The 13583-nt window shown below is 44.8% G+C and overlaps 1 pseudogene across 1 annotated transcript; it reads right to left on the minus strand.

The window, feature by feature from the left end:
• Positions 1-7847: 7847 nt before the first annotated feature.
• On the minus strand, positions 7848-9092 carry LOC148864666 (peptidyl-prolyl cis-trans isomerase CYP28, chloroplastic pseudogene; annotated as a pseudogene). Its single transcript, XR_016110704.1, has one exon. The product of XR_016110704.1 is annotated as a peptidyl-prolyl cis-trans isomerase CYP28, chloroplastic pseudogene (transcript).
• Between the last annotated feature and the right edge of the window lie 4491 nt (positions 9093-13583).

Consider the following 13583-nt stretch of genomic DNA (forward strand, 5'->3'; position numbering starts at 1 on the left):
TTAGACCATGGACCACGGATCTCCCTCATCATGGACTCTATTCCTCGGCCATGCCTGTACTTAGACTTTCAATACCTTGGGTCTACTTGGACTTGGGAGTGAATTGACAATGTTGACCTCGGCCAATACGAGCATCAACAGTATCTGATGCGGCACAATCCGGGCACTCCTAGCTGTCTGCTAACTGGCTCCTTGTTGGCGACGGACGACACCTGAGAAGATGGAAAAGAAGGATTTCCGGGGATTTACCCGGTGGGAATACTCTGATGCTTAAGTCAGAATGTATGGGAAAGAGAAAAAAGAGCGCTAAAGCTAAGAGTGTAGGTCACGCTTTGTCACTGTGCTCGAGAGGTTAGCTCACGAGCAAAGATATATGCAGTTTAGAGTATCAGAATGTTAAAGTGTTCCAAAGTTTGAAGATCCCTTTTCCCCTCTGCCTTGAGGGCTTTTATAGGGCGTTCTTGTCAGATCGGGCGTAACCGCCACTGGACCCCTGCCACAGTCGTTACCTGCCAGGGCTACACAGGTGGCCATTGCAACGTACTCCTTGCCCGGGTGAGTGACACGTTTCCAAGGGGCAGGCGCGCCTCCGCTTGCTGAGAGACGTGGGCGCAGACTATCGAAAGGACAAGGACTGCGCCATCAGTTAAGGGACGTGGTGCAGTCTGGTCAATACGGCTTGTCCGATAGAAGCTTCCTGAGGGGCGCTCATGCTATGCACTTGCGAGCCACTTTGTAGTGATCTTGGGAATACTTTAGGGTTATCCTTAGTAGAATTGGTCCTTGGGATGACTTACCTGCTTCGGGGCCAGGCGAGCTAGTTTCCCTATATCGTGAGTTAAAGTTGCCTTGGAATATCCCCTTCGGGGTAGCTCGAGGAACCCGGAGCTCGCGTTGTGGCAAGCTCCTTCTTTTCGAGCTACGATTCGGTGAGCTGCTTTATGGGCTCATTACTTGGTCGTAATAGGCCATGATGTTGAGTTGTTACTCGCACTGAGTCAGGTCCACGTGTCATCATTTCGTAGGTCGGGCCAAATCATCCTCCATCAATTGCCCCCCACTCCTTGGGCTGAGAGCGTCACCTTAGCGCGAGTTCACAAAGTATGACGGACTGATTTGGCCGAAATTCAAACTTGATTGACTACTCACATTAAATGCATTCGTGAGAATCAGGAGATTTTCTAACTTTTCGGATTCCGAAAACATGCTGAAGTGGTGCTTAACTCCGGATGACGTGCAGCCGTCATTACCCTAATCGTGGAAGATGTGCAGCTAACCGCTTTCGGTTTTCAGAAGGTGTGTGGTCAGTACGCCTGTGAACCATTGGATCTGCTTTAATTTGGGCCATTGATTCAGAGGAGTGGGGGCTATAAATAGGAGGGCCCTCTGAGTCTCTTTTTCCCTCATGCCATCTTGCTGTCTTCGAATTATGAGATTGTGCATCTATCAAGTCTACTCGAGTTCCTCAACTCACTTCATCCCGTCCCTTTCGGTGAGTCTTACTTACTGTCAGTCATGTCTGGGCACCCGTACCATACTCGTCATCGGGGCGTTGACTAGGATGATGATGCTCTCTCGAGCTCGGGGGGAGCTTGGGAGCAAGTCCCGAGGGCCCGGGAGACCTCCAGTGATGGAGCCTCTACTTCCCGGGGAAGGGAGCCCGATACTTCCGGCCCTTCCTCCATGACAGAGGGGAGACTTAGGCCTCTAATTAGTTATTTCCACCTTCCTAGGGACCTCCTCTACTGCCTTCCCACCAGTAACTTTTCGTGGGAGCATAGTCCCAATGAGATAGTCATTTACCAGGAGCAGCTCCCTGCGTCTTCCCTTGCACCCCTTGATAGTGGAGGTGCTAAACCACTTTAATGTCACCATCGATCAGCTTCATCCCAATGCCATTCGGAACATGGTTGTGACTATATCATTGTGTTGGGAATAGTATCTTCCCTTGAATCTCGACATTTTTTCTACTATCCTTTGTATAAAGAATTCCACCCCCGGGGCTCCACCGAAGAGGCATCTCTATTACTTCTCTCCCCGCCGTAACTACAAGCTCTTGCATGAGATCCCCAAAAAAATTCTTGCTTGAAAGCGAGATTATTTTTTGGTCCGCCACCCTGAAGGGTGGCCCTTCCCTACTTCTTGGAGGGGCACCATCTAGGACTCCGGGGTCGAGTTGGACCCCGATACTCAGAAAATGATGTTGTCATGGGCATCAGTAGGCTTCCTCTATTCGGACTACTTGACCGAGGAGAAGCTCGTGCAGGCTGGCCTGAGCCCGGGTAGGTTACCTTTTTAGGTCGCGTAGTACTTGTCATAACATTGTGTTCATATACATATACTTTGTTCTTACCAAACTAACACTTTGTGGTTTCTTCTTGGCAGCCATCATGTCTGGTATCGACTCGCGTCGCCTCCTTTCAAGCAACCAGAGGCACATAGTGAAGAGGTCGCACCCCGATCGGACTCCCCCCTCTGGGGGCACCGAGTTCGAATCTGCTCTCTTTAATATTGTTAAGGCAATCTCAACACCCAAGCTATTAGAGCTACATACCCGAAGTAGGACTTCTCGATAGTTGTTATCTCGAACTCTCCCTTAATCATTTAAGGCATTTCTGTGGTGCGCAGTGAAGTAATTACCATGTGTGCCCGAACCATACACTTGTCGATTATTCTTTAGTTCAATTAACGTACTGAAATGAACTATGCTTGGCAGGGTTTAAACCCGAGCGGCTTACACTTTTCATACTTTGCCTTCATCATCGAAATGGCTAAGTCTTTCTTGATGTTGAGGTGTTAGTTAGCTCGGTATTTTAGCCCATAAGCCGGGGGGTGACTTATAGTCTGCCCTTGAAGTTTGCCCATGCTGGGGAGACGACTGGGTCTTATTACGTCGAGGTCACGTTAGCTCGGCATTTTGGCCCTTAGGCTCTGGGAGTGACTCATAGTCCACTCTTGGAGTTCACCCATGACATGGAGGCGACTGGGTCCTAATGTGTCGAGGTCTACGTTAGCTCGGGATTCTGGCCCTTAGGATCTGGGAGTGATTCGCGGTCTACTCAGTAGCTATAGGTAATATTGCCTTAAGTTGACAATATTCCATGCCCGAGGTACTTGTTTCCCTTCTAGGGTTTTGAGCTCGTATGTTCCTTCCCCGAGCACTCGCTTTACTCTGTAGGGTCCTTCCCAATTTGGCCTGAAATTACCAACACCGGGCTCAGGCACCATAACTCTGCGAAGGACCAGGTCGTCGACGCGGAGGTTCCGCTTCTTGACCCCGGCGTTATAGTACTGAGCTACTCTTTATTGGTAGGTTGTGGTCCTAATATATGTGAGGTCCTGTACTTCGTCAAGGAGGTCGAGGTTAGTGCGTAGCTCATCTTTATTTGCCTTATCATCATACACTTCAAGTTGTAGCGAGGAAACCTCGATCTCGGTTGGGATGACTAATTCAGTGCCATAGGTGAGGTTGAAGGGGGTTTCGCCTGTGGCGGTCTTCACTGTGGTCCGATAAGCCCATAGAACACTGGGTAGCTTGTCTGCCCATAGTCCCTTGCCTCTATCTAGTTGTGCCTTCAGTCTGCGGATGATAGCTCTGTTTGTGACTTCCGCTTGACCATTTGCTTGAGGGTGTGCGACTGAGGTGAAATTTTGTCAGATCCCCATGTCTTGGCACCGGTTCTGGAATTTGATATCCTCGAACTATTTGTTGTTGTCAAAAACTAGTACCCAGGGTAGCCCAAAGCGACACACAACGTTCTTCCAAAAGAAGTTTTGGACATTTCGGGTTGTGATCGTTACAAGAGGTTCAGCTTCTACCTACTTGGTGAAGTAATCTACTGCTACTGCTAACAACTTCCTCTAGCCTACCACTGGTGGGAATGGTCCAAGTATGTCGATGCCCCATTGTGCAAAAGGCCATGGCTAGTGAGATACTTGAGGTTGGCAGCAGGATGGTGGTGAATATTGGCATGCTACTGGCATTTGTCACATCTTCTGACGAGCTCGATGGCATCTCCTTTCATTGTTAGCCAATAATACCCCTATCGTAGTGCTTTTGGGGCGAGGGCCCTGCCCCCCAAGTGTCCATCGCATAGACCCTCATGAGTGTCACGGAGTATGAGCTCAACTTCAGTAGGTCACAAGCAACGCACGTAGGGGAGAGTGTAGGATCTCCGGTACAGCCATTCATCTATTATGACGTATTTGACTGTCTGGCGCTCTACCCTTCTAGCCGCATTGCGATCTGCAGGGAGGATCCCATGTAGTAAGAAGTTCGCGAGCGGGTCAATCCAGCTCGACTCTGCCCCCTCGAGAATGCTAGGCTGAGGTAGGTCCTCTATGTACACAGTTCTCATGGTGATATCGCTGGTGCTAGCTAATCGGGACAAGGCGTTGGCTTCAATGTTCTCTGACCTCAGGATTTGCCTGATGAAGTGTGACTGGAAGTTGAGCAGAGCCTCTCTTACTTTGGCTAAGTAAGCAACCATGGTCGGTTCGCGAGCTTCGTAATCTCTGGTGACTTGGTTGACTACGAGCTGGGAATCACTGTAGATGACGATGTGCTTGGCTTTTACATCTCTGGCTAAAGCTAGTCCAGCTATCAACGCTTCGTATTCCGCTTCATTGTTAGATACCGCGAACTCAAAGCGTAGTGCATACTCCAATTTCGTGCCACTTGGACTGTGTAGAACTATTATGGCTCCGCTGCCCTGCTAGTTTAAGGAGCCGTCTACGTAAAGGATCCAAGGCTCCTCATCCCAGTTCGCGCTTGGCCTGGGAACTTTGGAGTTGAAAGTGCACTCAGCAATGAAATCTGCTAAGGCTTAGGCCTTAATAGCAGTTCGCAGCTTGTATCGGAGATCGTACTCGCTGAGCTCAACGGCCCACTTCGTCAGTCGACTAGAGACCTCGGGCTTAAGTAAGACTTGCCTCAAAGGTTTGTCGTTGAGGACGATAACAGTATGAGCCTGGAAGTACAGACAGAGCTTCCAAGCTGCGATGACCAGTGCGTAGGCTAGCTTCTCTATCTCTAGATATCTCATCTCTGCTCCCTAAAAGACTTTACTAACATAATAGATAGGACGTTGGACCCGATCTACTTTCTTTATCAGAACCGAGCTGACCACTTCGCCACTTTCCGAGAGGTACAACTCTAAAACATCGCCCTCTTCAAGCCGGGTTAAGATTGGCACACTAGCGAGGTATTTCTTGAGCTTGTTAACATGAACTGGCAATCTTGGGTCCATTCAAACCCTTTGCTTTTAATTGCCTTAAAGAAAGGCAGACAGCGGTCTGCCGATTTGGACATAAAGCGGCTCAGGGTGGCTACGCGGCCATTCAACCTCTAAACCTTCTTCAACTTCCGGGGTGGTCTCATATGTAAGATGGCCTTAATCTTATCCGGGTTGGTCTCAATGTCGCGCTAGTTAACGATGTATCCTAGGAATTTTCTCGATGTGACACCGAAGACACACTTGTTTGGATTCAACTTCATGTTAAATTGTCGTAGAATTTGAAAGACATAATGCAAGTCTTGTATTAATTCGTGTGAGAACTGAGTTTTGACGACCATGTCGTCTACATAACACTCTGTTTTTCTACCAACTAATGGCTCAAATAATTTATTTACAAGCCTTTGAAAGGTTGCCCTAGCATTTTTCAACCCAAATGATGCAGCGCAATCCGGGCACTCCTAGTTGTCTATTGACTGGCTCCTTGTTGGCGATGGACGGCGCCTGAGAAGATGGAAAAGAAGGATTCCCGAGGATTTACCCGATGGGAACACTTCGATGCTTAAGTCAGAACGCAGGGGAAAGAGAAAAGAAGAGCGCTAAAGCTAAGAGTGTAGGTCGTGCTTTGTCACTGTGCTCGAGAGATTAGCTCGCGAGCAAAGATATATGCAGTTTAGAGTATCAGAATGTTAAAGTGTTCCGAAGTCTAAAGATCCCTTTTCCCCTCTGCCTTGAGGGCTTTTATAGGGGCGTTCTTGTCAGATCGGGCGTAACCGCCGCTGGACCCCTGCCACAACCGTTACCTGCCAGGGCTACGCAGGGGGCCGTTGCAACGTACTCTTTGCCCAGGTGAGTGACACGTTTCCAAGGGGCAGGCGCGTCTCTGCTTGCTGAGAGACATGGGCGCAAACTGTCGAAAGGACAGGGACTGCGCCGTCAGTTAAGGGACGTGGTGCAGTTTGATCAGTACGGCCTGTCAGATAGAAGCTTCCTGAGGAACGCTCACGATGCGCACTTGCGAGCCACTTTGTAGCGAGCTTGGGAATACTTCAGGGTTACCCTTAGTAGAATTGGTCCCTGGGACGGCTTACCTACTTGGGGGCCCAGGCGAGCTAGTTTCCCTAGCTCGCGAGCTAAAGTTGCCTCGGAATATCCCCTTCGGGGTAGCTCGGGGAACCTGGAACTTGCATTGTGGCGAGCTCCTTCTTTATGAGCTATGATGTGGTGAGCTACTTTATTGGCTCATTACTTGGTCGTAATAGGCCACGATGTTGAGCTGTTACTCGCGCTGAATCAGATTCATGTGTCACCATTTCGTAGGCCGGGCTAAATCATCCTCCATCAATATCTATTTAACGTCCAAACTGCAATGTAAGGCTCATCAACTCAGCCGGAGGCATTCATGGTTAAACTCAAACCAGTGAACTTAGAATGGAGTATTGGAGGAGGAAGAGAGAATAGATTCGAAAATATCTATCGACGATTCTTCCCTTCTTCGTTTTTTCTATTGCAAAAAAAAAATAAAAAAAAAAGCCGAGATAAACATATTCTAGAATATCTGAGATGAGAACGATAGGGAGTACATACCTTCGTTTATTTGTTGGAACGATCGTTGGCATCGGATTTCTAGGCAAGATCTAACAAGGGAGGAGATGGGGCTGTCTGAGTTTCAGAGGGCAGGTCGATAGGAAGAGTGAGAGACTGAGATTTGAACTCGAAAGATGGAAATTATTTTTTTGGATGAAATAAGTACTAACAGGACAAGCTAACGGCTATCCCATTAACTTGGCACAAGGAGCGCAAGCCGGTGGGGAGACAGATTAGAACTCGTACGAAAATGTTCCCAATGCACACACAATATGTGGGGACAGGCTGTGGTGCATAAATATAAATTCCCTCAGAGGCGGCAACCATCAGGACTTGTGGCTCCACCAACTCATTCTAATGCAGCAAAAGGGGGTGGGTGTCTCACCATCTCCATTAGGTGTGGTCAATATAAATGTAGCGTTAGAAACTTAGTATTGGAGCCACTACATTGGGCCGCTTTTGGAATCGGATTATATTTCATCATTTTGAAATCTAGGACTGCATCTTCCACATCTTTTGGATGATAGGCTTAGAGTTAAAAAACATTTTGATGCTTCTAAATCTTGGAGGGTTATAAGCGCTACTTTTAATCTTAATCTTGGTTAAAAAAAGGGTAAATTACAAGGACTCCCCCTGTATTATGGCATTTGTCACCTTCTGTATTATGACCGTGAGACAAAAACCCTTTTTCGTTGAAATTTGTCGTTACAATATTTTTTAATTCTCATATTACATTTATAATAATTATTCCCGACCTCACGATAACGACAGACTTCCGAAGTCCTCCCTCTCTTCTTCCCCTCCCCCTTTCTCTCCTCCCGTTTCTTCTTTTTTGTTCCTTGCTGCCAACAAAAATGAAATCTGCTTCAAGGTTGCCTGTACTTGTAATTTTGACTTGAATATTTCACAAGAAGCTTCTTCGCTCATAATCATAACTAAAAAGTATGAATTACTGTTGCTGATAAAAAAAGGGGGAAAACAAACTGAAGGCTAGTGCACCACACACAAGATGGTCAATATCAAATCTCCAAAATCAAATAGCCCAAGCTTCAAAACAGGACAAAGTATATGAACCATAAGCTTACAGAGTACAGAATTACAGATAAAAAAAGCCAAAGAATCCCCTGTTCAAACCAATTTTGGTAGAATAAACTTGTTGACAGGGAAAGTATAACCTTTGGTTCTCAAAATGGAATGGGTCAATTGACTATGCTGTTGGGCTAAAATCCTATACACGGCTTACCTATCAAAAAAAAATCCTATACATGGATTGGCTTGATGATGAATTAATTCAAAATAGCACTCATAAATAGGAAAAATGATAACAGAAGATAGCTCAGTAACTCTAAGGAAATGCACTTCAAACAAAACCAACCTTCGAGCACTGCTCCGAAGACGATGTTTCTATTATCAAGATGCGGCGACGGCCCCGGTCCCGTTGTGATGAGAAACTCAACATTCCTGTAGTTGGGGTTAAGCTTGATCTCCTCATCGTCATCATTTTCAGACAAACACAACGAGAGAACACCGGGTCTCAAGTGACTGAGAAGGAAAGACTTGGAATCCACAGTCTCCGTATTCCTGACTAGACCAGACGGTGGGCTCACCTCTCTCTTGTCCCTCCGCCCCTGCCGACCGGCCATGAGAAACTGCCCCGGGAAGATTTTCTGAACCAATGTACCTTTATAAGACGAACCGGAGGAGCCAGTGCACATGGCTTTAAAGTTGGAGACGGTTAAAGGGACAAGCTTGCCGTAGAGGCCGAACACGACGCGGCCCAAAGGCTCCGCTTCTTGGCAAGCGGCGAACCCATCTCCAAGGGTGCAATCAGAGCGGAAATAGTTCGGACAGACGATGAAGTTCATGTAAACCTGGTCTGTAATGGTGGTGTCAGGGACCGGGAGAAGTGGCGGTGGCGGAGGTGGAAGCGGTGGTTGGACGGTTTCATTTTTGTCGGCAGAAAGGGCTAGTACAGGCAATCTTGAAACCGTCCCACCACCGCTTCCACTGTCTGAAGAAGCTTCTTGTGAAACATTCAAGCCAAAAGTTCAAGGTACAGGCAAAGCGGTGGTGGAACGGTTTCATTTTTGTCGGCAACAACGAACGGAAAACAGAGGAAATTGGGAAGAAGAAAGGGGAAGAGAGAAAGGGAAAGGGGAAGAAAAGAGAACGGGGGAGAGAGAAAGGGAGAGAGAGGGAGGACTTCGGAAGTCCGCCGCCGCTGCAACAGCTACCGTCTGTTGTTCGTTCGTGTATCGTAAGATAGGCGAACAGTATTTTTCTCGAAATAGTTATTACAAAGATAGTATGGGGATTGAAAAATATTGCAACGCGGATCTCAAACGGAAGGTTAACGGAAAGGGTCTTTATTATTACCCAAAAAATATTACAAGGGGTCTTTGTCACAGACCCCATAGTACAGGGGATCTTCTTATTACCCAAAAAAAAAGCTATTATGTGGGTTGTTCTGGGCCACTATGGGATCATGTCGTACCGCGCCAGTGGGCCGTGTCGTCCTAAGCTGTAGACCATGCTGGCATGGCCCACTTTATTGTATCATGTTATGCTGGCCCGTGGGCCTCAAAACCCAAACCCGGCATAGCGCATGGATATGGGCCGACGGCCCAGCCAGGTCACTGTAGTGACTGGGCCATGCCTGGTCCAACTCATTTCGTTCTACTTTACAGCTCCACTACTACTATACTTTGTATCTGACAAAAAGAAAAAAAAAGAAAACCCTTTGCTTTGGGTTAAAATTTGAATAAACTGGGTTTGTTTCCTATTGAACTACACCAAATTTATTGTATTCCGACTTGACATATTTATACATGAATCTGTACATGTTGCTATATAATTGTTAACAAGAAAACAAAATTAGAAATTTAAGCTCTGTTTATTTGCCTGTTTGCCTGTGTAATTCTGAACGAGATACAAAATTTGTACTCTTTTAAGTTGTTCATCACTTCATCCATTTGTTTGTGATTATGATTTGTATGCTTGCATTTTTGTCTCATTTGCACTCACTGCTGATAATGTAAATTTTGCATCTGAAAAACAGATAAATACAAAATGAGACCACATCATTTTAGTTATTTTATTTTTCGCAAAATGGTACAAAGTCAAATCTGATGCGAAACTAAACCAGAATTTACATACAGCCAATTTGAACTTCCATGCATTTACACCAATGCAAATGGAATTCACACTAATACCAAATACCAAATATAGGACTTGATCATCCAGAGGGATGAAGTGAAGTCCTTGTCTCAGAGGATCCCTTGTAATCACTGGAGCTAGAACCCTTGTCATCAGACTCAAATACTAAATGGACTCCAGTCTTTCACCCACAATCCCGTTGTGTTTGTATCTATTGAAACAGCGACGAGATGCCCTGCTCCCAACTCCTTAGTACATGGTTAGTAGCAGATCCACATCTGTGCTTCACGATATATTCTTATCCAACAGAACTCTGGTATGTGGCGATAGGAATAACCCAGTGTTAGATTATGGACATAGGCACCGGGAATAAATAAACCGTGATCAGTTCCTTCATGAGCCTCACAGATAGCACATATAATTAGCCCTTGAACCACCTTACGACCCAAAACTCCAGGGACCTGAAGAAATATCAAAGGCCCCATGGTTCTGTTGTCAAACCATATTGGAACCTCACCTCCAGGTACAGGTAGAATGGTGTCACGTACATACCCTCCCTGTTTCATGGAAAGCTTGATGATCAACAACAATCTCACAGATATTTATACATGTAGAGGAGAAGAGAGAGAGAGAGAACCTGGAAAACAGTAAGGAGATTCTTCCAAAAGTTATTTGTCACACTGTTGCAGTCATCTAACCTCAACACACCCTGAATCTCTTCTAAGTTGTCGCTGCTATTAAGGTACAAGGACCACGAATTCTGTAGCTTTGACAGATCTGGCAGTCTCCTCATCGATGTGCAACCAAATGTTTGTAATGTATTGAAACTTGATGGAAGGTCTTGCAGTGATTGAAGCCTTGTGCAATTGCTTAACATAAGTTCATGTAGCTGAGAAAGGCAACTTATGTTGGTTGGTAGGTTAGAAATACTGGTTCCACATAGATCTAAAACTGCTAGTGAGGATAAGCTCCCAAGGTTTGATAATCTCTCCAATGATTTACAATTATTTGCTCTCAACTTTGTTAAGCTTATTGGAAGCAATGGGAGTGATTTTAGCCTCAAGCAATCTCCCAAGTTCAGGTACTTGAGCTTGGGAAAACAACCGAGGCTGTCTGGAAGGCTACAGAAATTGTTATTACCTAAATATAACTTTTCCAATGAAGATATGCTACCAAGTGCACGTAAAACTGCACCATCTGACAGAACACAAGAAGAGAGGTCTAATTTTCTTAGGAAGCATAAACCAAAGAGCAAAACCAGTGAGGAAGTAAAGGTATCAAAACAAGAGAACGCAGGAAACTTATCGAGTTTGGAACAGCCAGATAGAATAAGCTTTTTAAGAGATTTCAACTTACAAATGCTGTGAGGAAGATTTCTAAGTTTCTCACAGTTCTTCAGATTCAAAAAATAGAGCTTGTCAAGATATCCAATGGAGTTGTGAACTTGGACCAAACTTGTGCGACTTTCAAGTACCAATCTCTCAAGATTGGGAAGTTCTAAAAAATCTGGAGTCTTCATTAGGTAAAGGGATGACTGAGATTAAGCACCTTCAAGCAAATTATGCCTGTCAAATGCTTCCCCAAAACTCCCAGTTTGGTTTGGAACATCCGAGGGTTCTACATCATAGAAAAGGGGTAGAACCCACTGGCCCAGCGTTTTCCTGCATTCTAAGATGTTGACTAGTTCATCAAGACACCACTTTGAAGAAGCGTAGTTCCTGGAGAAAACCACGATAGCAATTCTTGGTTCTCTGGTTGCTTCCAGTATTTCCACCGAAATTTCTTCTCCTCTATTGAGCTCTTCATCATCTCTGAAGGTATGTGTCCCTCGTTCTCTGTAAAGCTCTTACACGTATCGTCACCTCTGAAACTCAAGAATACATGACAATTCCATCGACATGAGGCTGCGACTGCTCCTGTGGTCATCTTGAGAGAAATTTACCATGGGAAGGAAAGAGGAGTGCAAGCACGTACGAGAGAATGAGGGGAGGGGATGGATGAATGTGAAGAGAAACTGAACTGTGTTATAGTTAGTTGACTTTAGATGCTTAAATAATTTGATAATACGCATTGTCAAGTGAAAGGCGTTCCCCTTCCCTTTGGCTGTATGATACTATTACCATACTAATAGTCTCGAAGTTTGTTTTGATAAGTCTAGCGTTATAAGCATGAGAGTGAGACTAGAAAGTCCAAGATAACGGCTTTGACATGGGGAGATTAGCCAGCCACATATTTAGACTTGGAAAGGAGATGCATTTCTCATTTCTTATTTCTCTATTTGTAGGGACCACCTGGGATTATCCGCTATTCTCATGCCATGATTCCCATCTCCAATGGGCTTTAACTTATATTAGTATACTGTTTACATAAACAGGAACATTATTCTTCTTTCCCGACTGCGTTTGGCGGGTCTGTCCCTATGGTCTACAACCTTCCTACCCTCTTGTTCTGTATAAAATCATATCACAAACTATGAAGTGGGTTTTCGTCATGTCATCATAAAATTTAATAACTAATTGAATATCAAAAAGAAATTTGACATCTACCTACCCACGATGTATATATCTATCTCTGGTCATGTCAATGTCCGATCCGAGGGGGTATGTTGTGCGTTGTGGGGCCACTCCCTGTGCGGCACAGATGTGAATTCGACGACTCCACAGTGGATACCATATACTACTCACTGACTAAAGGACATTTTGACAAGTCAAAATGTAGATACTAGTTTAATTCGCATTTGTAGGCGAACACCATTATACTAGTACTTTATTCTTTGATATTTGGTGACACACACCATTAATAACCCCTCTTCCCCAAATTAGCCAGTGGGGATCATTTACATCAATGCTGGAACCACCCCTCAGTTCATCATTACACCAGTACTTGGATCATACAATACATGAACACTTGGTTCATGTTAGTAGTGATTGCCCTAACATCTCGTTAGTTTGTTTGTTGCTTGTCCAACGGAACAACCCTCTCCATTGCAGTAGACCATAGAAGTTAGAGGTAATATTAGAATTAGAAACATGGCCCGTTTGTTTTTTGGTAAGTTATACGTAAGTAGGTTTTTCTTGGGAAACACTAAACCATGATCTTTTATTTTTCAAGTAAAAAAGAAAATGATTATTTTAGCCTTAAAAAACAATTATTAAAAGGGACATTTTTGTCCCATTTAAGTGTTAGAAACTTTCCCCCCATGTGAGGAAGTTATTTATTTACCCACCTAAGAGATGGGTAAGTGATACCAAATAATAAAATTTTCTTAGTCTCCACATTAATTTGAAAAAAGAACACGAGATTCTTAGTCAATAGGAACCAAAATCCAATTGACCAACTTCCCCCTTTCAAAATCCGAAAAAAGAAAGCTCCCTAAACAACATCATCATCGTTGGTTACTTTACATATGAATCCTGTTTCGCCATTCAACTCTATTGTCTACCCTAGCTCTTCCAAGAAAGAAACATATACAACACAATTACTTTTATATGGATACCAGTATGAATCCTTCTTTAAAGCAGCTATACATTGACCATTTAGATCATATGTTGCTTCCAATTCCATACCTCTATATTACAAGTAAAGAACTTCATGGGGCCGTGGAAC

Source organism: Nelumbo lutea, chromosome 3, assembly GCF_056320005.1.
Source record: "Nelumbo lutea isolate HS-2025 chromosome 3, American lotus-T2T, whole genome shotgun sequence".
In the NCBI taxonomy this organism is placed as follows: Eukaryota; Viridiplantae; Streptophyta; class Magnoliopsida; order Proteales; family Nelumbonaceae; genus Nelumbo; species Nelumbo lutea.